Below are 22,649 nucleotides of genomic sequence, written 5' to 3'. Positions count from 1 at the left end.
AGTGGTGCGATATTTAGAAAATATAAACCGAACTGCTTTGCGCTGAATTCTTTCAAGGGCATTAATGTTAGTCTTTGTGTGAGGATCCCAAACAGTGCATGCATACTCAAGTTTTGGTCTAATCATGGTGTAATATGCCAATTGCTTAACGTTAGGGGGAGCTTGTTTTAACTTGTGCCTAAGAAAACAGAGATTACTCCCCCCCCCCCCCCCCCCACACACACACACACACCCCTCTGTCGGCGGCTCCATCTTTCTCCACTTCAGAGCCCTTCCTTTCCCTGTTCTTTCTCTACAAAGCAGAAAAAGGCCGCCCCCACGGTAGATGAAATGAAAACAAAATGTCCGGTGGTCCTTATTCTTCGTGCACTAACACGTATCTTTTGTGCCGGCTAACCGTGGAACTAAAAGTGTGCAGCGAGAGAAAAGCTAGAACAGGCGCCTGCATTGAATACATTTAGGTTTCCCAGTGACGCGCAGGTTGGCGAAACAGAGCACTAGCAGTTCGCGAATCTGCAACGTCGACCCCGTGGAGCATATTGGGTCATTGTCTCTTAAACTGTTACTGTTGAATAACTTTTTTTAAAGCAGGTATACCTCTATCGCCAGCATGGACATACTTTTTCTTTCGCTGTGCACGGAACTTTGAACATTGGCTTTTGTGCACTGATTCACTTGTAATAAATGCAACCCACTTGAGCGAAATTAATTCATTTCTACCAAACTGAACGGAATAAAGAAAACTGAAGTCTAGAAAACGCGTGCTGTGATACCCCAAGCGCAGGTCAAAGCGATGCCATGAATTGGGTGGTTACAGGAATACCAGTCCCATAGAGAATACACCACACTTTTCCATTCATTTTTTTTTAATCCTGCACTTTTACAAATAAAAATAACTGAAGCGGAGAAGTGGAAGAGAAAACCATTTTCGTAGAGCAAGTAGCATTGATTCAAGCTTGCAACATGATAGTGCACGCTGCGACATCTCCTGTAAAGCGCTATAACCTGAATGAGCACCGACAAGAGTTTGCCTTATCTAGTAGACGGCATTACCTACGTCTGCTATCGCCTATACCGTCCCGTGCATGCAAGGCGCTCTGTCCACATGAGGTAGAGAACTGTAGTCAAAACTTAGAGTGCATGCAAGGTGAAGCCGAAATTTTCGGTAAATTGGTATTATTTCTTTCTTCTCCGCTTCAGCGGCACATGAAACTAAAAAAAGAACAACCTTTAAGGTTTTTTTCTTGTGTAGGTTTAAGCCCCTACTCCAATAAGTCTCGAATCAGTTGTGCAACGCAAGTTCGAAGTTACTATTTTCACCTCTAATCTCACAGATCTACCATTAGCGCTGCTATATAAGTAATCCCCTTGGCGAAAAACATCGCAACATTAGGAGCCGTCGAGGGAGCAATAATGTCTTCTCTCGGGGGCTCCCATCTGCGGAAGAATCAGTGAAGCTCGGGAAATCCTGACCTCCGATACCTGACCTGACCTCCGAAATCCTGACCTCCGATACCGTGCGCAAGGGATGAAAAATAAATGCGCGCGGATATACACCGTGTCTTTGGAAATGGTTTTCGTTGCGAAACGCCGCAAGCAATCTCGAAACAGTGAAACGTGTTTCGAACTAAAGCGATGCGAACTGTAGAGAAATCTGCTAAAAGGAGATTTCATTTTAACTTAGTAAAAAAAAAGTCTCTGTAATGCTCCCATCGTCCACTCACATATCTATAACAAGACTGGTTTCAGAGGCGCTTGGCTCGCAAAAGGATATTGAACTTTACCTGTTACGAAATCACAGCCAGGTGTTGATATCGAATAATAATAACGATTTCAAAAAACACCAAACTTTCTTGTTAAATTCATGACCTAGTCCTTCAAAGCTATCTGGAACCTTCTAATTTGAGGATTTCTTTGTAAAGACAGTGCGAGTTGCTGCGGTGCGATCTTAGAATCAAAATGGGTTCCTACCCGCTACCCAGACATAGTGTCCGTCCTCAGACGGGCAAACAAAATTTTGCGGCCACTTGTAAGCAAAATCTGTAGACATATATTACATTCCGGCGTTCATAACTGCATAATATTTTACTGTTACCTACCAAAAAAGAGTGATTTCATATTGGAGGAAAGCACAAGAAGTATGATTAAAAAAGTACATTTTGTGGATCACGAGTAAAATGTTTCTGTTGATGCAAGTTTAACTATCCTGAGTCAGGTTGTACTTTGATTTGCCGTACGTTAGCGGGAGTCATCCTGTTCTGAAGCGAAGCGCTATGCCTTTGATGTGATGTCGTTTTACACTTTATTTACACTTTTACAGATTACACTTTATTGCCCTTTATGAAAAAAAAAAAAACGTTCATGTGAGACTGTTCGAAGAAAAGCTTCCGTCTACCCAAAACGTAATATCAGGCACAGACGCCCCTGGGACACAAGAGCTGCAGCCGAAAACTGTAAATCTGTTTGTTATTCACCGATGCTAGGCCACACTTTTAGGGACCAAAGCAGGACTCGCGAGCTTTAATGAGGGATAGTGAAATCAGGTTATTGCTCCCGATAATAAAATATTACGCTAGTCGTGAGAAATCATCTTAGCACATAATGTGGGGCATGTTTTTCCATCCAGCAATAAACGTGCCTACAACGTCGCACCAGCTCTAATCATCTAACACACGTGCTATGAATCTTCACAGAACGTGTATTAGATGCTTCCTTGCGAGGGCTGAGAAGCTGCCTTAGCGCCCACATCAAGGCAAGCTACTTAAAACCAGAACTTTCTCTGGCTCTCATGCACTCAGACGCACGAACGCAAAGAGGCAAAAAAAAAAAAATGGCTGAGGCTTAGCTAAGGTTAAGCCTAGTCAGATGGGAAGCATATTAATGTCTAAGCTTGGTAATACATGGCTTTCCTTGGTTGACGTTCATCCCGCTCTTCATCGGTCTCTGTGGCACGCTGAAGCTTTCGCTTCTCGTTCAAATCAGCCCTGCTTCTAGGCGGCATCCTAACACCTGGCCGCCTCGTAAGTGCCCGGAGAGCGAGGCAAGCTCAGCTTTATACCGCTGCTGTAGCGTCACGTGGTCAGCTGCAGCGCCTCTGATGTGGAGCCTCCACCGCCGCGGCCGACCGCGCGAGCCGGCAGCCCATCTCTCCTCTGCTGTGACGTCATGTTGTCACGTGGTGTCACGTGGTCACGCTAAAGGTCAATGGTAGCTCCACCGCCGCGCTCGACGGGCTGTAGTGTAGCTCTAGTAATATGCTTCGCATAAAAACGCGCTCACGCACGCTGGCACCAAAACACGCTCTTGCGCACGAAACAATAATTAGAAGCGAGGACAACGGAGCGATGCTCAGTTAAACGAGTGTATCTATTAAAAGAAAAGCAGAAATCACTGCCGTTTCTCACATGTACAGAATGCGACAGCATTGACGCCTCCTCGGCACTCGTCGCCTCTCTTTTCCTCTCTTTATCATTTTATTTTTTTTTGTTAATTGAACTACTCAATTAGCGTAATTCTCTTATGCTTTAATTGAAAATTATGTATTTACTCTGATTATACCTTATCTTATCACAGTCAACCATTTTGGTTTTTCAAATTTGGCGCCCTTGTTGCTTTCCCGTCCACTTACTATATCGCCTTCCAGCCTATTCAACCGCCCAATGGTTTTTGCAAATAATTAATTACATAATCAATCTATGCCAATAAAACTTTTTGTTCGATTAATTATCACTCATCACATACAGTTCAATTCCTTTCAAACTATATTTTCACTCCTTTGCCTACTGCCGCCGCGGTGGCTCAGTGGCTATGGTGCTCGGCTACTGACCCGAAAGACGTGGGTTCGATCCCGGCCGCGGCGGCTGGAATTTCTTTGGAGGAGAAATTCTAGAGGCCCGTGTACTGTGCGATGTCAGTGCACGTTAAAGAACCCCAGGTGGTCGAAATTTCCGGAGCCCTCCACTACGGCGTCTCTCATAGCCTTAGTCGCTTTGGGACGTTAAACCCCATAAACCAAACCAAACCAAACCTTCGCCTACTTTTGCACTACTTTGCCATCCATGGCTGTTTTCCCGTCCATTCACTATACCGACTTTGTTGAAATATACCTGCGCTTAAAAGACACGGACTGAGAGATAGAGACACACACACAAAGCGCTGAATTTACAACTGAATTTTTATTCGGGAAACACTGCTCTTTATGCACACCAGCAGCTGATAAAGAAGAACACGAAAAAGAGCCCGATGTATAAGAAATGAAGTTTAGCAGTGTGCGCAATGCACAACGTTGTAAGTCCAGCGCTTTGTGTGTGTGTCTCTATCTCTCAGTCCGTGTCTTTTAAGCGCAGGTATATTTCAATATGGTAAACCAACTCGCCCAACAAACCACACTGCTAAACTATACCGACGTCCGCACTACTTCGGTGTTTTTTCGGCATTTTTGGCTTTAATTAACTAATCTTTCTATCGACATAATTTTTTTCGCAGCATCCTCACATCATCCTCTTTCGATTACAATCGCTCGTTTGGTGCTAATTCTTCTCAGAATGTCGCAATTGCTGAGGACACGTTTTGCGGACGCGTTCTGGTGACACCACCCCGCCGACATAGCCTAGAAATGGTTTCGCATTAATAAGACGCTTCTTCCAGCTGGTTTGACGGTCTGCCCTTGCCTCTACACGATCCTTACAAGACCGGCATCAGATGACGTAAAAAGGTAGAACTTAAGAATGATTAGGAGGCCGACAAGGGCTGCTGATTGAAATAATTTCTTCTTCTTGACGACAGCCTATCGTGGGTGAAGCTCGGTGTCCACCAGGCGTGCTCTCAGGATAGGCTATGTTGCTTACGCGGAATCTGTTGCGGTGAGCACGGTGCATTTGCCGCAGCACTCTTCCAAAGATGTGGAAAATAAATTGAGAAATCAAACAAAAATATACGTAAAATATAATACAGAGCGGTGCCGCGCTTCCACGCGGTAACGGCGTTTTAATGATCCATGAGGAAGAAATATAGACAAACTCCTCTTCTGCGCTAAGCCTACCTATCAGAGGGTGTAATGTTTCTTTCGATCAATGCCAGGCACGTGGCGAGGACACTTACCTTACGTGGCTATAGCGATCAGGTCATCAATATGCATTTATTGGATGGATGGTGGGGCGGTGCGAACTTATAGCCAACAAGCGGTTATCGCTGGGTTTTTATTTTCTGCTGCGCTCATTTAAATCACTTATTTCGTGTTAATATACGCGTGAAAAGTACTGGAAATTATTTTGCAAGCAGAAAAGTGGTAAGGATTTAACGTAGTTATACCGAGTAGACGTGCGAAAGCACGCGTTTAGCCTGGTTGGCTCATCATTTAGATTCCCTGGGTTGCTGGCACGTCTGGCGACGATATTAGTTCGATAGTAGTATGCAGATGAAGACTGCGTTGTGCAATGCACAACGTGAAAGTGTGTATTAGTTCGATAGAAGTGTTAGTTGAAGAAGACGACGATGCGGAATGCACAGCGCGAGTGTATGTTGCAGTTTATCCCGAGGCATGACCGGCTGCGGTGATAGCAAAGAATCCTCATGCAGTATCAAGCGAAGCTGATCTGTTCGTGCCGCTGCGGGTTCGAATCCCAGTCGCGGCAATATTTATTCATTTATTTATACTTTGGCCAAGGTCACTGTCAAAGTCAAGAAGTATGCTCTAGAAGTACTTTGGTTTGGACTGGTTGGTTCGTTTGGGCTAGTTGACGCTTGTCCTGTTGCTTCACGTTCCTTTTTGTCCTCGCCCCATTTGCGCCTTTCTGTTTCAAACATGGCTCAAGGTCAAGTTGCAAACAAACTGGGTGAGCCGTGTCGACATGGTAAAGAAGAAATGCCATGCGAAGCCGTATTGTACTGCAAGTGCAAATGTTGTGCATTCGTTTCAGCTGCAATGGTAAATATCAGGGAGCGGTTGCGTCTGCCTGTCCTTATCGGTTTATATTATACCATACGCGCCAAGTCAATCACAACAATAACAATAGGACAATGACAGCGTTCATAATAAAGCCTAATCGTTCGCTTTTAAGAACCTAGGTGTTGTTATTAATTTAAACATTAATTTAACTGTTGTCCACGCCTCCGTCAAGTCCTGCAGGTCTCGAAATGAATAAATGAATAGAGAACTTCGCCTAAACCTAACCACTAATGTTGTGACATGTGTTTATGCGATATTTGTGCCCGTTGAACAATAATATGCCCTGGCAGTAGAAATCAAACAAAAATGGCTGAGGCTTAGCTAAGGTTAAGCCTAGTCAGATGCGAAGCATATTGATGGCTAGGCTTGGTAATACATGGCTTTCCTTGGTTGACGTTCATCCCGCTCTTCATCGGTCTCTGTGGCACGCTGAAGCTTTCGCTTCTCGTTCAAATCAGCCCTGCTTCTAGGCGGCATCCCAACACCTGGCCGCCTCGTAAGTGCCCGGAGAGCGAGGCAAGCTCAGCTTTATACCGCTGCTGTAGCGTCACGTGGTCAGCCGCAGCGCCTCTGATGTGGAGCCTCCACCGCCGCGGCCGACCGCGCGAGCCGGCAGCCCATCTCTCCTCTGCTGTGACGTCATGTTGTCACGTGGTGTCACGTGGTCACGCTAAAGGTCAATGGTAGCTCCACAGCCGCGCTCGACGGGCTGTAGTGTAGCTCTAGTAATATGCTTCGCATAAAAAGTAGAAAAATGAGGAGGACCGGTAGGTGAGCCTATGCCTGCAGTTTTAAATACTGCAAGAAGAAAACTAATGGGGAACATTTTTCACGATAGCAAAGACGATAACTGTAGAACAATGCAAGCCTGCCGACACGAGACATTTGGATACATTGACTGTTATAGCGAAATCTTGCAACATATGAAAAAAAATTGTGTTCATAAGCTTTCTGCCGTTGAAAACTGGTTTTGTCCAGAACTGCTGGGAATATAATTTCACGTCTACCACGAATATCAGCTTAGTTTTACTTCCTTCTAAACCACTACAATGCAGCGCCATATATTCCTTCGTCGGTTACCCCTTGCTTGCCTCGTGCCTGAGCAGCTTCTATTGGGTCGCTGAAGCTTTCGATCCGCCGTCGCGGGCCTGGAAGAGACGACCGAAGCAAAGCGAGAGAGTGCGACGCGAGCAGTTGCGGCCAAAGAGGAGCGGGTGTTCCTCTCGCCTTCGTGTCATCGAACTCGCTGGGTGTCGCGTCGGCAATCAAGCGAAAGGAAGCTAGTGAATGAAAAGAAGCGAGCTACCCGAGGTATACGCATGTAAAAAAGAAGCAATGTAGCAGGACGGTCGTAAGGCTCAGTTGTCAGTGCTTGTTACTGCCTATATACACCATTTTTTTTTGTTCTTGTGGTTTTTGCTTGTACAACCCGAGTCTATGACCCCGAGGCTCCGGCCCAGGCATGGGCCTAATTGTTGCAGCGTTTATTTTTTATGCCTTTCATTGTCTCCCCGGGCTTGTCTCCACACGCCATGCACACAAGGATTGTCAGGTCGCACCATTTTGTTTGTTGTTTTGTTTTTTTCTCTCCGGGAAGATCTTCGGTTCCCTTTCGTCTCGTCCTTCCACTGCGACCACTCCAGCCTACTCCGGGTGCTTTGTTTCGCAGTCCGAGGGTACTTCAGCAATCCAGGGAGTAGATTCCTCGTCGTTAGGGCCTTTCTTCTTTCTCGCGTTAGTGTGTTTTTTTCAGCGTGAGGTTCTTCATCTTTTTCTTACTCTTGGTCTTATGTGGGTCATATATCATGAAGTACAGTTTGCGCCAAAAGTGACCAGGCAAATGGGGTTTGTTTCTTAGCTATGATGTGGAACAGTTATGGCACCTCTGGAGCTCTTAATCTGGAGTACCAAAGAAGAACCATTGTCCTCAACTTTCAAGACCTTTTGGTATTTACGGAAGCCGCAAGAGCTCCACTACAGGGTTGCTAAGCAAACGCCTTTTCTGGCTTATTTTGGCAAGGATGGTATGTTCGGCGCCCTCTGATATTCCTCGCAGACTGCATCCCCTGCTATCCAGGAACTACTGGTCGTAAGAAGCCTTGTGCCGGTAGTCAAGGCACTGTAACCTTAACTGGGGGGGAAATCCGACTGTGCGGCCTGCCCGTGGCCCCCCCCTGCCACCGGATACGGGCCGGTGTAGTTTCGGCTACTAGGCTTTGTTCCGGTGCAACGCACAGCGGTGGGTGGATCCGCCGGAATCCACTCTTGGGGTTGCGAATCCGCAGGAAAGGTGCAGCAGACTTTCCGCGACATTGTGAGCGTGTCGCGCCCACGATGCCCTATGCCTGAGTGGGAGGGCAGGTCCGAGAAGGGAGACGGACTGGGCACGTGGAATCCGGCTTAAAAGCAGAACTGGTGACTAGAACGACTGTTTGCTTTTGGCGTGGTCGGCCCGGTAGACGCGGTCGGGACTTTGTCGTTTTGCCGTTGGTGCTGGCGCCTCGGTAGACGCGGTCCCGACTTAGCTGTTTTGCCGAGTGACGAGATCGCCTGGGCTGACGCGGTCGTTACAAAATTCGCAAAATTGAAAGTCACACGGTTCCCTCTCGGTACGAGGGCGTACCACCCAGCCGCGGACGCGTTGGTTTCCGATCACGAAAAGCTCGGTGCCTCGCGGGGGCATGCGGCTGGGCGATCCAAGCTTAGGTTTTGGGGAAGCCGCCCTTGGCCTGAAAGCACGAAAAGGGATGGAGTAAGTAGCAGCAAACTCCGAGGCCCGTAAGCTCCGAAACGCGGGAAAGCCCGGCGGCTGTCTGAGTAACGGTTAGTAGACTGGCGAAATCGCAGAGGGCATCAATGCCTGGCCCGGGCACGGGCAGATATACCTTGTGGTAGCACGTGATGTCACTGCGGACATCAATTGAGACCTCAACCATGAAAGAGTTGGGAGTATGGATTGAGGTTTCACATACTATGCCAGGGCGATCGCTAGGCTTCCCGATCGCCGCGAAAACCGTGAAAGGATGGCTGCAGCGTGTGCGAGTACTGCAGGAGTAAGAGCCGAAGTACCGAACGAGTGCTGCGAAATATCCCTTACAAAAATTTTTAGTAACATTCTTTAGAAAGTCTTTCGACAATTGTTAATAGAACCTATCAACATTGAATAGAAAGTCTTTTAAACGCCTTTGTACATTGTAGTAACAACCTATCAACCATCTTCCGACAATTGGCCACCGATATCCAAAAGACTCAAGTACATAGAAAGTCTTTATACTTCCTATCATCCCCTTATCGAGTTTGTATACACTTCCTACTGACCCCTTACCGACAATGTCTACCAACACCCTATTAACGGTCTTCCGACAATTGGCCACCGTTATCCAAAAGACTCAAGTACATAGAAAGTCTTTACACTTCCTATCATCCCCTTATCGAGTTTGTATACACTTCCTACTGACCCCTTACCGACAATGTCTACCAACACCCTATTGACGGGCTTCCGACAATTGGCCACCGTTATCCAAAAGACTCAAGTACATAGAAAGTCTTTACACTTCTTATCAACCACATACCGACAATGTCTACCAACGCCCTATCAACGGTCTTCCGACAATTGGCCACCGTTATTCAAAAGACTCAAGTACGAAGAAAGTATAATTCCTACATCAACTTTTGGAAAAGTGTATGTTAACTACACAGTACAACACTTTTACCAACATAGTTTTATCACTTCAAAATCATTTTGTGAACACTATCCTGGAGTGCTTAAAGAATAATAGAAGCAAAATGCAAATTATTACATTTATTGTGCACAAGTGTACATACGCGCTACAACACATGCATGATGCATCAAAATATTTTATGGAGAACAATAGAGGAACAGAATATTGCCTTCGGCACACTTCCCCTCAGTTCCCTCTGAGTAACAATGACTGACACACAGCAATTGAAAAACATAACAGGTTTTAATTCACGATGTTTCGGCTGGAGGACCAGCCTTTTTCGAGCACAGTATAGCATTCGAAACAAAAGCTGTGCACTTCAAATGCTGTAGAAAACGACTGGCCCTCCAACCAAAACATCGTCAATTAAATCCCGTTAGGTTTTTATTACATATATACGAGGTGTTTCAGGGAAGACTAAATAATTTTCAAAAAACAGGTATTTTGAGATGAATGTATGGCTTTTTCAGCATAGTATTACCAGTGTTGGCAGGCACCAGAAAACTTGTGAAGAGTCTTACGTAATAAGCTGGTTAGCTAATTTTTATTAATGAACCTTTTCACTATCAGAAACTTTGTTAAAACATTAAGTTTGGCTTGTTGGTAACGGCTTGAAGGAATCATACTCTTAGCGGTAAGAACACACACAACACCAAGACACACACACACAGGACACCCGCTAGACTTCAACTATCTTTACTGGACACTTGTACGACATAAATATGTATCACTGAGCACACGCAGGTGCCTCGTCATCGGCATCAGGTCTAACTACGCCCTCCCCTCTCCTCCAAGGCATACGGTTGCGCCGATAAACAATCCCTTTTTCTGCCAATGCCAGGGAGGGAGTGCTTACACACATGTCACCCGCCTCTTGAATACGAAAGGCCTGGGAGCCGAGAAAAAAGAAAGAAAAATTATCGAAGTCTTTCGTATTCAAGAGGCGGGTGACATGTGTAAGCACTCCCTCCCTGGTGTTGGCAGAAAAAGAGATTGTTTATCGGCGCAACCGTATGCCTTGCAGGAGAGGGCACGGCGTAGTTAGACCTGTTGCGGATGACGAGGCACCTGCGTGTGCTCAGTGATACATATTTATGTTGTACAAGTGTCCAGTAAAGATAGTTGAAGTCTAGCGGGTGTCCTGTGTGTGTGTGTCTTGGTGTTATGTGTGTTTCTTACTGCTAAGAATATGATTCCTTCACTATCAGAGTTAGGTGTCTAGTTGCCATTAGAGATTTGTAGCAGTTACATGCACTGGAGGGGTTTCTTTCCCTGTGTGCTTTCAAAAGCGCATGTATTTTCGCACGATGCAGCCAAATTTTGTCGAGCCACAGCGGCGAAAGTAATCATGTTTTGTACATTCCATAAACTGATATGGCTACTACGAACAACTGGCTAAAAGTCTCTAACTGCAACCAGTTGCAAACCTGTGTTAGTTAAAAAGTTAATTATCAGAAATTAGTTAACCAGCTTACTAAATACACCTCACCGGCTTTCTGGTGTCTGCTAACACTGGTAATATTATGCAGCAAAAGCCATATTTTTGAAAACTACTTATTCTTCCCTGAAACACCTGGTGCATATAAATACTGCTCACTTTCCTGTACAACACAGAAACGAAATAATTTCTTCTGTAACATGAAAGTTCCATGAGCCACATAACAAACCCGTGGAAAAAAACTGCATGCATACACACACATCTCTCCAAAACAGCTAAAAAATCCCACACAGTGAAACAATGCTTACACTGTCTTAAGACCAACATTAAAGGCTGCAAACACTAGCGAATTAAAAGTCAAACAAATGCCAAACATATGCTAAATGTCCCCATGGATGTAGATATTAAGCTATGAGCTGATTTTAATAAAAATGCATCAGCACAGAAATGCTTAAGAGACTTTGTTGGTGCACTATCCTGACACTTGTCCTCAATATCAGGCAGCCTGCTTGTTGTTCATCATCATCATCAGCCTGACTATACCCACTGCAGGGCAAAGGCCTCTCCCATGCCTCTCCAATTAACCCTGTCGTTACTTGTCTGCATCACCAGTGGAAGAGGTAGCGTCCTAGTGATGAGACGTGTGCACGAACAGGTAGCCTTCTCCATGGCAGAATGCAGCAGCAAGAGAACTGCACAAGAAAACATTCAAAGTATACAGTTATAGTAACTTCTAATAGAATCAAACACGAAGCAGCAACAATCAGTTAAATGTGCACTAAAATGCAGCACTCCGAGTGAGTTTGATAAGGCTGCTGAGTAATAGCATAAGCAGCAGTCACAAGACTAGAACTAAATGTAATGCGTCCTTGAACAAGAAAAAGCTATAACATGCTGTTGTGTTCAATTCTGCCCCCACATTCGAAGACTGAATGATATTCACAGGAACTGACATTAACGTGTTACACCTAATTAGGCAGGCTCGAGACAAGGCGGTAGGTGACTATAGGTTCTAGGAACAGTAGGGGAGAGTTATTAGTAGAGTTCGCAGATAGAAATAGTTTACGGATTATGAATACCTTCTTCCGCAAACGAGCAAACAGGAAGTGGACGTGGAAGAGCCCCAATGGTGAGACTAAACATGAAATAGACTTCATACTGTGTGCACACCCTGGCATCGTAGAGGATGTGGAGGTCCTCGGTAAGGTCCGTTGTAGCGACCACAGAATGGTAAGGTCTCGTGTTAGCTTAGATTTGAAGAGGTAACGGAGGAAACTGGTGAAGCGAAAGGCTATTAACGAGTTAGCATTAAGAGGGAAGGTAGAGGAATTCAGACTGTCGCTGCAAAACAGATTTTCCGCTTTAACTGAAGAAGACGACCGCAGTGTTGAAACAATGAATGATAATCTTACAGCTATCGTTACAGAGTGCGCCGCAGAAGTAGGTTGTAGGATGGTTCGACAGGATACCAGCAAGCTATCTCAGGAGACTAAAGATCTGATTAAGAAATGCCAAAGCATGAGGACTTCTAACTCCACAGACAGGATAGAACTAGCAGATCTATCGAAGTTAATAAATAAGCGCAAGGTAGCCGACATAAGAAAGTTTAACGTGGAGAAAATCGAGCATGCTCTAAGGAACGGAGGTAGCCTAAAATCAGTGAGGAGAAAACTGGGCATAGGTAAAAACCAGATGTATGCGCTAAAAGACAAACAGGGCAATGTCATCAGCAATATGGATAAGATAGTTGAATTAGCCGAAGAATTCTACACAAATCTATACAGTAGCGAATGTAATCATCAAGTTACTGAGGGAGGCAGTCGAGCACAGCAATGGGACATCCTGCCAGTAACGAAGGAGGAAGTAAAGAAAGCCTTAGGAGCAATGCAAAGAGGGAAAGCAGCTGGTGAGGATCAGGTAACAGCAGATTTGTTGAAGTATGGAGGAGAGATTGTGCTACAAAAACTAGCCACCCTGTATACGCAGTGCCTTGTGACCTCGAGAGTACCAGAAGCTTGGAAGAACGCTAACATTATCTTAATTCATAAGAAAGGAGACGTCAAGGACTTGAAGAATTACAGACCAATCAGCTTATTGTCCGTTGCCTACAAGGTATTTACTAAGGTAATCGCTAATAGAGTCAGGAAAACCTTGGACTTTAGTCAACCAAATGATCAGGCAGGCTTTCGTAAAGGATACTCGACAATAGACCACATTCACACTACCAATCAGGTGATAGAAAAATGCGCGGAATATAACCAACCCCTATATATAGCCTTCATTGATTACGAGAAAGCATTTGACTCAGTGGAAACCTCAGCTGTCATGCAGGCATTGCGGAATCAGGGTGTGGAAGAGTGTTATGTGAAAATATTGGAAGATATTTATAATGATTGCACAGCTACTATAGTTCTCCATAAAGTCAGCAATAAAATTCCAATACGGAAAGGTGTCAGGCAGGGAGACATGATCTCGCCAATGCTCTTCAATGCCTGCTTACAGGAGGTATTCCGGGGACTGGAATGGGAACAGTTAGGGATAAGAGTTAATGGAGAACACCTGAGTAATTTGCGATTCGCTGATGACATTGCCTTGCTAAGCCACTCAGGACAAGAACTGCAAAGCATGATCAACCAGTTAGACAGGCAGAGCAGAACGGTGGGGCTAAGAATTAACATGCAGAAAACCAAAGTAATGTTCAACAGCCTAGCAAGGGAACAGCAGTTCGCAATTGGTAGCGAGGTGCTGGAAGTAGTAAGAGAATATGTCTACTTAGGGCAGGTAGTGACCGCAGATCCGGATCATGAGAGGGAAATAACTAGAAGAATAAGAATGGGGTGGAGCGCATATAGCAGATTCTCTCAGATCATGATTGGTAGCTTACCAATATCCCTGAAGAGAAAAGTATACAACAGCTGTATCCTACCGGTACTCACCTATGGGGCAGAAACGTGGAGGCTAACAAAGAGGGTTCAGCTTAAGTTAAGAACAACGCAGCGAGCTATGGAAAGGAAAATGATAGGTGTAACGTTAAGAGATCGGAAGAGGGCGGAGTGGGTGAGGGAACAAACGCGGGTTAATGACATCTTAGTTGAAATCAAGAAGAAGAAATGGGCTTGGGCAGGGCATGTAATGCGAAGGCAAGATAACCGCTGGTCCTTAAGGGTAACGGAGTGGATTCCAAGAGAAAGCAAACGCAGCAGGGGACGGCAGAAAGTTAGGTGGTCGGATGAGATTAAGAAGTTTGCGGGGATACAGTGGCGGCAAGTGACAAAGGACAGGGTTAACTGGAGAGACATGGGAGAGGCCTTTGCCCTGCAGTGGGTGTAGTCAGGCTGATGATGATGATGACCAAATTAGGCTACCACGAAGAGATATTTAGCCATTCCAGTCATATGAAGATAACATGCAGGCCATAAAATATAAAAATTATTTTGTGTTCCTGATTTGTCTGCACAAAAATTCAGGCAGCTTTTGTTTTCAAAAGTGATGGCACAAAGACATTGCAATATAATGCACATGTTGCTGTAGATAATGTATCATTTGGAGCTATACCAGGTGTTAGGGGAAAATGTATGAACAAAGAGTACAAAGGTGAGCAAGTTCGTCAGGGCAAGAGTGGCACACTCTAAAGCAAATGAATCAAAATATTAAGGCACACACTGCGTCAGATACAATACTTGTAAGTAAAGCTGCATAGAACTACAAGCGATAAAAGCCTCAGAAACGTGCCCCTAAGGGAGCAGCTGGACTGGTAGTTTTTTATTTGTCCCGCAGCACATCCCTCTAGTGCTGAGGCCTGCTCATATCTGTTTAAGTTAAGAATACAAGGGAAACAAGCAAACAAGTGTTCCAAAGAAGATAAAAATGTGCACTTAGGTTGTTCTTTAGGAAATTACCTGTCACTAATTGCAGCAATAAATACCTCGAGAAAGAAAATAAGTTATTTACACAGCTTATTACAAACCTTGATGGCACGGGAGAAAGGCAACATCAAATGCATCGGTTCAAGTAAAGCCAGGGGTCTTGTTAAGGTCACAGCAATATTTGTTGACTTAGGCTCAAGCTAGTGTAATGCAATCAGTAACTGAACGTCGGCATGAATAAAAAAAACAAAGCACCAATACTCAATTCCAAATGCATTTCAACTGTACAGTGCAGTCAGTTGTGACAAAGGGAGTGTGAAAGAAAACCTCAGCAATGCTCATGACATCAAATAAGCACCTTTCTTCTGTACAGCTAAAATATAAGCTTTGCAGGGTTTCATGTAATGCAAGGATAACCTGGTAAGGTATCAATTATTGATGCTAGCAACAAATATGCTTCTAAAGCAGAGTGCTCCACTTGAACGCCAATATTCAATTATGCATTGCCTGTTAGGCCATGCCTATCACATCACTGGTTCACTTCAAACATGCCATACCTTGTAAGAGGTAGGTACTGCTGAAGTAAACCTATAAAATTTATTTGCTGCTTTTAGACTGCTGTATAAAGGTCATGAAGCAGATAATTGTTTTAATTTGGTCTATACAGTGGTCAAGATTTCCAAGCACGAGAGGCATGAGGGAAAAAACTATAGAAAGCATTTCACACTATAACACAATGCACTTGACTAGGGGAGTGCTTTCATGACGCCCGCAATATCTTTTCCCTTTCTCTTGGTCCTCTTTTAAAAGAAAAAAAAAAACGAAAGAGAGAGGGAGCCTGGACCAGAAGATTTTTGGCAGGCTAAAAAAGACAAGGAAAATATACCCACTTGTCTACCTATCCTTTTACAAGTGGCACATGCTTGATATCCAGTGTCAATGGCTGATAGGCTGAACCAGCACGTCTTGATGTCATTTGCCTCTGGTTGAGGTAGCATTGGCTCGATGACAGATGAAAGCTGGTGCAAAAGTAGCGTGATGATACCGGTGGAGCAGCTGTACAGGGCTTGACTGCGGGTGCATTTGAAGAAAGGCTGCATTAGAGCCATGCTTTCATAAACATCACAGAAGCCACATCCCATTAAAACCTCTAGCTGTTCAGTCCAATGTGTTCATGAGTGGAGGCTAATTATTAATTACCTATGCCTCCAATAGTTAGCAAAAAAATGGTTTACAAAGCTTGTCATACTTTTCTTAAAGCTATTAATCGCGAATCACGTTATACTTTTATCGCTTCAGACTGAAAATGGGGGAATGACATAAATGTAGTGAACGTAAAAAAATAAAATGACAACAAACCTTCCATTGTGCGATTACCTCAGCTGCACTGCAATGGAATGGTTCTGCTATTTTTAGTCGTCGTTTCGTTGACCAGAACTATCAAGAAACACAGCACTTGATGTGACTGCGACGTAGAACGGGCAATGCTCCTTATCCAGTAAACACTCAGGCAGCAGAATCAAAAGACGCACGCCGCTACAAGCACTTTTCGTTCTTATGGTCTCCTTTTCACGCGCTGCTCCTGTTCAGTCGGAATAACGAATCAAGCAGCACCCCATAGTTCTCGGCGTGCAACCAAATTCTATCACATAACTCCTGCGCCGAGGAGCTGACGCAAACAGCGTGAGGCGGCGGGTTAAAAGTTGCATAGTTGGCAAGCGAGCGTGTCAGAACACCTTCTCTCTGCAAACGATCGCGTGGTGCCCGCATTTTGCACCTCACTGCGAACAAGACGTGAAGACCAACCCAAATGCATTCGCAGCCCTCAATCATACCCCCGACACATCGCAGAAGTCACTTTCCAGTTCTGTACTTACATTTGTCAACGTTCACGGCAAGCCGTTTCTTCTATCGGGCATCGGGCGCCGGCCGCTCTCGGCGTGGTTGCGTGCAGTACGTCAGAGCAGTTTTTGAGCACTGCATGCGCGTAAGAACGTCTTCCGCAGCACTGGAGCCATCTGTCACCTTCCGAGTTCAGTCACACTACCACAACACTAACGAGGCCGCACATTTAACACAAACAAACTGAAGAAACGCACCCACATCACAAACGTCGCACCTCGCCAACAAAGAGTCGTTTCAGCGTCCTAAAAGAGATAGTGTAGCGCGCGGCCAACATGAGACTCGCAATCCGCCGCCAGCGAACGGAAAGGTGGCGCTAATGTCGCCTAACTTTACGCGCGTTAAAAAGAGAATTGATAAAGCCCTTTTTGCCACAAACTTGTTGCATTAAACGACAAAATATTTTGTTTCAATTACAAAGTCAGCAAATGGGAATGATTGCGGTGAAAAAATGCGACTACTCACAAGCATCTGTTTCTGGCGGCGCTGCGAACGAAAGCTTGGAAAACCGGGCAGCATGCCGGGCAGCTACAGGCGACGCATCTGGGGCCAGGAAAGCCGCAGCCGCTGCACGGCTGCACTGTCTGCCTAGTTCTAAGGCTATAACTCAGCTCCCCGTAACTGCGTCGCAGAATAAGGAATGATGATGATGTTGCCAAACGCTACTGGTTTCGGTTTTTATTTTCGCATATTATGTGGCTTAGCGTACTCTACACAGCTTGGCTCATGCGATTTAGTGTGCGTGTGTGTACCTAGGGAACACGAGCGTTCGCACGCCGCTCTAGCGTGACGCGCGAAACTTTCAAGGCTGCGCTGCAGCATCGCCTCTGTTTTGTGTGTGTTTATATCACGTCATTGGACACCTTGCACGCTCTTTGCTCGAGCGAGCCCCGCCGACAGTCGCGCTACCGTAGTCTTTTTGTGTGCTTCCTTGATTGCTTTTTGCCTCTGCCTTATGCGGTCCTCGGCTCGGCCTCACGTCCGCTGATGGCAGTAAGAAAAGGCGAAGACTGAACACATGCTTTCGCGCGTCTACTCCGTATGACTACGTTAAAACCCAACACTTTATTCCAGGATTCCTTAGTCATTGCATTACGGGAAGATAGAAAATACAGCTCTCACCACGTTTTCCCTCGCCACAGCTTCGTACCGTGTTTGCGTTGAAGGAGATGCAAGTGAAGATGCGGAAGAGGCACTGCGCCTGTGTTTTAGCGGTGCTCAAAGTGGGGGCTGCTCTCACCCTAGCTTTTTCCATACTGGAAGCTCCTCTGTGGCTCAGTACTACCGAAAAATGTAACAAGTCAAGAATGAGGGCTTATAGTGCTCCAATTGCCGTGCACCTTCCTCATGCAAAGCCCTTGTTACCGCAGTTGAGTACAGCGGGCCGCTGTTACCTGTTTTGTTTCTCTAACTTCTCTTTATAGTATCGGCCGCCGAACATGAATAAAAATTAATATTGCCTTGCCTGAAATTTCGCATGTACAGTCGCTGAGGAACGAAGCAACTTGAGTTCTCGAAGCTGTAAGCCTGCACACGTTACACAGAATTTACTCAGAGCGCGAAGCGGTGCGGCCCTTTTCGCGCGGGGTTTTTCAGTCCCGTGCGATCAGCCATTGCTGGTCGCTCGAGGAGGAGGGTAGTGCGAGGGTTTAAAATGGGCGCTCCCACGTGGAGTGGCATAGTGTACCGGGCACTTTTGCATGGCGGGCAGTGTGCAGGGAAAGTGTGCTTGCGGTGCAGGTTCAGGAAGCTGGTGATATAATTTGGGCGCCATTTGGGCTAGCGAGAACGTGTCATTCAATGAGTGTGGAAACACATCGGTGCAATGCTAAACTTGAATTTTTTTGTAGCTCGCAACAATAATCCCTCTGAAACCTCAGAGCGAAACGCTCTTAATGCTAGTGTGTTTTAGCACCGTCGTACGGTACATCACTGTTCAACTGCACGTTAAAATATGACCTATCAAGAATTACAACAATATCAACACCAACGTGTTTCGAATTGGCAGAGTTGTTGTACAGCTCTGCTGAAATTCTTTGTTAGTTCTGAAATGTTAAATCTGTTTAATGACTGCCTGAGTACAGAATTTAAGGACGAATACGCAGCAGAAAGCATTGTTTTCGTGTAGAATGAGCCATCAGCGAAACTGATTCGCTGTAACGAAGTCATCATTGCGCTTATGTAACACAATATCTCACTAGCTCCTATTTTTTCTTAAAGTTCTTTTAATTTCCTTGAAGTGCAAGGCAATAATACTTGAGTATTCTATGAATTCATTCACTTTGTACCAAAATTATTTCGTTTGCTGGTAACTTTTTTCGTAGACTTTATACAATCAAAAATTGTCACTAAATGTCTTCAATTCAAGGCACGTTTCTGAATTTCGGGATAAATGTTCTGTTATGAACTTTGCCCTTTTCTCCGCACTCGAAAATGCGAAAGCAGTAAATCTAGTATTGAGAAAATTGAACTGAAATTTCTAAAAATCCACAGCGTGCTCGGCTATGGGAATGTGATTGCAAATTTTTGTTTCGTCTTCAAGGTTAGTTAAGTTGCCGGTTTGAAGTTGTCGGCTACAGTACTTGATTATTTTTGGCTTTTATTTGTTTATTCGCATCACCAAAATGCTTTCTCGGTTCGTAGTATATTTCTATTGACAGCAGTATATAAGCAGTAAGAAAATTGTATGAACTTTCTATCAACAAATGTTGATAAAATATGCCCTAAGAAAATGTGACTGCAAATGTTTGTTTCGTGTTCAAGGTTGCTTTAGTTGCATTGACATGTTAGGCTAGAGTACTTAATTAATTTAGGCAATTATTCTCATTATAAAACGTTCTGTCGGTGTCTATAGTATGTTTCTACTGACAGCAGTACATAGAAAGCAGTAAGGAAATTGTATGAACTTCCTATCAACGAATGTTAATAGAATATGCTTGGCTAAGGGAATGTGAGTGTAATGTTTGTTTCGTGTTCAAGGTTGTTTTCATAGCTTTGAAGTGTTCGCCTACAGTACATGATTTGAGGCATCTATTCGCATGACCAAAAATGTTTTGTCACTTTCTAGAGTATTTCTGCTCACAGCAGTCCGTAAAGAACATAAAGTATTAAAATGGAATATATCTTCTGTTTTAAAACGTTTTCCCATATCCTGATTACATTCCAAACGCATTTGCTGCGAATAATGTTGGTCGCTTTTCGATATAGTGAAATTGTTGACTAGCTGCAACAGATTCCACCATGCAATCAGGTAAGATGCCGTCACGATTATGCGAACAAGATAGCGTTAATCACCTCGAACACCATGCAGTTTGTTCATTTACTTCTCTCAACGTGTCAAACTGCACCCAGCTTTTCTAGTAACTTTCTATTGACAGGAGTAAATACAAAGAAGTAACAGTCTACCAACATTGTATTGACAAAGGTACATAGAATGTAAAAATTATTTTCTAGTAACTTTCTATTGACAGGAGTACATACAAAGAAGTAACTTCTATCAACGTTGTATGAACAATTGTTGATAGAATGTAAAAGTTACTACAAGGTTACTAGAGTCAATAGAATGTTAATACAAATTCTAAAGAAAGTTGGTATCCATTTTTGTAAGGGATCCGTCTCTTAGTACTGTGGGAGGGTCGGGGTGGCGGAACCTGGCTTGGGGGAGGGGATTCTAGTCGAGCCCCTGTAGGATTTTTCCCTTGCTCGGACGGTCGGAGATCGCCGGCAAAACGTTCTCTGTGGTGTGGGAGTACGTTCGACGCCGAGGGCCCACAATTGGTGCACTGAGTGCTCGCCCTTCAAGGAGGCCTGAAAAGGAACTCAGGATCAAATCAAGCCAAATGTGGTCAAAATACCTGCTGTCCCCAATCCCACCTAATTCGCACAACCCAAACCAATTTCCAATTTCCCATTTCCAAACGCCCATCCCATCCCTCTACTTCCCAGGGGAGATCAGGGGAGTCTCCCCGGGCCCGCTTCCTCGGCGGTGGGTCGCTAAAGTAGAGCTTTCCCCATTGATTTCTTTCCACCTTCGGGTGGCAAAATCACAATTGCCCTCGGGCCAAATCTTTTATTTTGCTATTGGGCTTATACCCGCGATACATTAGTGGTGCGGGAGAGGCAATTTTTTTTATCATTTTTGACGCCTCAACTACCATTTGTAACCTTAACTATCACTGTGGAATATTAGCGCCGGTGAAACATTTCAACCCACTTTGAATTTTTTTTCTCTGTCATTCGCAACCTTCTCCAGTCTTGTCCTCAGTTTTAAACCCATAGCCACTGTAAATAGACTTCAATACTGGGGATTTAGACTGCGCGAAAGAGGATGTTAACGACAACATTAGCACTCTACTCACAAGCGAACTTTATTGGAGTGCACAACTTTGTTAGATTCATTAGTACCGCGCTTCTGGGATCATTTCATGTCCCCTGTCTTTCGCGCTGCATATGTCTGCAGTATGACATCATACCAACTCACCCAGATATTTCTTGATCTCTAAACTTTCTGTAAACGGGACGGCCTCTCAACATCCAATCAATACCAGAACCCTTACTTGTTCGTTGCATAAATTTCGGTCAGCGCGGTTGTGTATCTCATAAATTTGGACGCATAAAAATCTCACACTGAAAGCCTACACATAAAAGCAAGGTGCTACTGTAATCGGTCTTTTCATAAGAACAACGAAAGGAAATTGCGGAGTTAAGAGAAGAGGTGTTCTTCTAGGTCTGAATAGGCAGAACAGCAACGGAACTGCTCTACTTGTGTCTCTGTCATTACAACGCCGTTCTGTCTAGTCTGTTAAGCCCGTTATGTGTACGATGGTGCCGGAGGGGTGCTTTTAATTTTATTTATTTTTAGGGAGCCCAATCTAACATTTGAATAGTCCTTCAGGTACTGGAGACATGTACCTCTCCCAAGCCACGCCCACTAAGACAGCAAAGCTTTTATTGATTGCGTGGCCGCCAGCTTCATTGCTCCTCAAACGGATAAGCCTGCTGGCGTTTAGACTCTAAACATGAATACGCCTAAATGGGAGTAAAAAAGGAGTAAGTTTACTCCCTTATTACTCCCTTCTGTTTAGAGTGTACGGCAGCTAGAGAATCAAAGTGTCATCTAGGGGTGTTATTGCGACAGATAGGGTAGAACCACATTGAGCTGACTGGGACAGTCAGTCTCATAGGTTGAACAGTAGTAAATGCACAATACGCTGCATATCCGCGCTTTCCGTTTTTCGCGATCGAACTTGCGACCGACGAAAACAAAAGCAACCACAAGAACTCATGAACAGGCCAGCAACGACAGTAACAACCAATCAAAAACCCCAACGCAAAAGGAAACAGCACTACGAACAAAAAATATCATTATAACAATAGCTGCAAAACATTCATCTTGCGGGACGCTACTGCAGACGACACAGTGATAAACGTGATGCTACGAAATGCACTGCCACGTCCGCATCTTCTTGGCACAAGGGGCTGTTCTGACAACCACAGTTCTTTTCTTTTTTCTTGGTTGTCGTCTGTTACTACTTTTTCTCCTTCTTTTCGGGCCACGGGATGCCATGACAAACGCCACATCGAATGGCCGCTCCTTCAGCGACGACTCGAATGCGCCCTGACTTATGGCCGGATCAAGGGTGTCGCATCGAACAACGCCAGACATCGCAAGTGAGAAACCTAAATGCATGCTCTTTTTCCCAACGTGTCTTTTTGCTTCCTTGGCTGATTGTCAACTTGCTACCTCACCATTTAGGCTGTTTTCTTTTTTGCGG

General features: G+C 44.7%; 1 long non-coding RNA gene across 2 annotated transcripts; it reads right to left on the bottom strand.

The window, feature by feature from the left end:
- Window positions 1-10,819: 10,819 nt before the first annotated feature.
- LOC149365974 (uncharacterized) lies at window positions 10,820-17,115 on the bottom strand. 2 transcript variants are annotated; one of them, XR_016283371.1, is made up of 3 exons: window positions 16,851-17,115; window positions 15,864-16,067; window positions 10,820-11,799 (listed from the first exon to the last, which is right to left on the bottom strand). It is a non-coding gene; the product is annotated as an uncharacterized LOC149365974 (long non-coding RNA). The 2 variants fall into 2 exon arrangements; XR_016283370.1 differs by having other exon boundaries at window positions 10,821-11,799; window positions 15,864-16,044.
- Between the last annotated feature and the right edge of the window lie 5,534 nt (window positions 17,116-22,649).

This window comes from Amblyomma mixtum, chromosome 1, assembly GCF_055824585.1.
Source record: "Amblyomma mixtum isolate Tamu chromosome 1, ASM5582458v1, whole genome shotgun sequence".
NCBI lineage: Eukaryota > Metazoa > Arthropoda > Arachnida > Ixodida > Ixodidae > Amblyomma > Amblyomma mixtum.
Note: the sequence above shows the minus strand (reverse complement) of the source record. Positions and strands in the feature narration are given on the sequence as shown.